The following is a 2,067-nucleotide window of genomic DNA, read 5'->3' as shown; positions in this document are numbered from 1 at the left end:
GGAGCTGGCATTGGCATCCCCCAGCACCAGAAATCACCTGCCTGCGTCTGCGCTGCCCGCTCCGGGCTCTGCTCTCCGTGTCGCGTGGGGATGAGGCACGGTCCGTACCTTGGGGAAGACTGGCCAAATTACTGAAGGCACGCAGCTGCCTGGCGGGTGGCTGGGGGATTTGGAAGTGGTCTGTTGCTTTCTGGCACTCGGCAGGGAGCGTGTGGTACCACTGCGGCCTGTGGCCGCGTCCTTGTGCCAGTGGAGGCATGTGCTGGGCGGGGGCTTTGGTGGCCCCCCCAGCAGTGTGGCTGATCAGGGAGTGCTTCTGGGGGGATGCAGCTTGTGGCACATCCGTTTCCCTGCGGAGGGTGCTTTTCTCCATAATTCCTGTCGGAAACGTGTTCCACCAGGATCTGCTCAAACTCCGGGACCGTTCCTGCTTCTGTGCAATTGGAGCTGAGTGGAGCAGGATTTTCTCCAGATGTTGAATGGGTGCCGGGCCAGGACGTGCTTGTCCCATGCGTGCTGGGCCAGGACGCGCTTGTCTGGTGCGGGTGTTGCTTAGGTGTGGTCAGTGGTGTGACGAGCTCCATTGGTTTACCCTGATGTCCCGTACAAGTGGCGGTGGGGTTTATCCAGTTTTCCGGTCTGTTAGGGCTCTGGCCATGGTTATACACTTGCTCCGTTGACAGGCAGATCCTCTGGGTCATCTCTGTGCTGGGGTGTTACCAGCTGGGTAGAGCTGGCTTAGGTTGGCTCTCGGGGTCATACGGACCCTGAGGTAAAAGCTGATACCTCGGGCAGTTTACCCTTCTAAGCAGGTCCTGCTGCAGTTCGTATCACGCTGGTCACCTTTGTCCCTAATGAAGAGCGTGTTTACGAGTAAACAATACGCTCAAGTTCGTTGGAGACGCAGAATGTGTTTGTTCCCGGCGAGGGATCATGTCAGGGTGCTCCTTCGTGCAGTAGCTCAGGAGATTGCCTGCTGTTTTGATGTCATCTTAATCTTTTTCCAGTGGGAGATGCGGGTGGAGAAGCGTTAACCCCTCGACTGACAGCTTGCTTAAAATAAAACCCTCTTCTCTGCTTTTTCGTTGGTTTCTCTGCTCAAACCACCGCTTTCTGTCAGCACGACAGCTGGAGCTTTCTGCAGCCGGCTGCAAGCTAAACCCTCTCTCCTCTCTTCTGCAGTGAGGATGCTGTGGGGATGCTGAGGGAGATGCAGCAATGAACTCTGCTCCAGGATTTAGCTCTGCCCTCAGCCGAGCTAGAGATGCTGCGGAAAGGTTGCCGGAGACCCAGATACGAGCCTGCATCCAGGTTTTTGCTGCATCCCTGCTGCTGAGCCAGATACAGATCATACCCAGAATTATCGCCCCGTCCCTGGGGAAGAAGGGGATGCCTCGGGATTTCATGTGTGAGGGATGTCGGTTTGGGTACCGCGTTTTCATGCTGCCTCAGTGAGAGTGGGGCGTGGAGACCCCCGGCAGTGATGCGGGAGGCAGGGGATTTTTCAGGTCTGGTGCGGATCCTGCACTCGTGGTGAGGTCTCTGTGGCGCAATGGACGAGCGCGCTGGACTTCTAATCCAGAGGTTCCGGGTTCGAGTCCCGGCAGAGATGATCTCCAGGCAGGTGTCTCTTTTCTTTTAATCCATGGTGCTTTATAGGTCCAAATCCGTTCTTTTTCTAACACCCCTGAGGGTTTCTGAGGGGAAGGCAATGCCTTTTGACAACACCCTCTACAGCTGAGGCACACAAGGCCTGTGCTCCCCTTGTAAGGCCTCGTCACACTCCCCTTTCCTCATTCCTCCTGTTTTAACCCCAGTGTTCCCCCAGTTTTGCTCAGGGGCCCCTCCTTGGTACCCTCCTAAGTACTGTGCCATCCAGTGGAGACCCAGGGGCCTGGAGCCTCCCGCTGCTGTTTCCTCTGACAAATGTTGTCAAGGGTTTTTTCACATGTGGGGCAAAACCACCCAAAACTCGGTCTTATGTTGGGAATTTCCACCTTACAGGAATTCTTTGCAAACGCCCTCATCTTTTCCATGTTTTTACGTGGCAGATGCACGTTTGGCTGG

The 2,067-nt window shown here is 55.8% G+C and overlaps 1 non-coding gene across 1 annotated transcript; it reads left to right on the top strand.

Annotated features, from left to right (window-relative positions):
* Positions 1-1,538: 1,538 nt before the first annotated feature.
* TRNAR-UCU lies at positions 1,539-1,612 on the top strand. The gene has a single exon. It is a non-coding gene; the product is annotated as a tRNA-Arg (tRNA).
* The last annotated feature ends 455 nt before the right edge of the window (positions 1,613-2,067 follow it).

Source organism: Eurypyga helias, unplaced genomic scaffold (assembly GCF_000690775.1).
Source record: "Eurypyga helias isolate BGI_N326 unplaced genomic scaffold, ASM69077v1 Scaffold44694, whole genome shotgun sequence".
NCBI classification, from domain to species: Eukaryota; Metazoa; Chordata; class Aves; order Eurypygiformes; family Eurypygidae; genus Eurypyga; species Eurypyga helias.
Note: the sequence above shows the minus strand (reverse complement) of the source record. Positions and strands in the feature narration are given on the sequence as shown.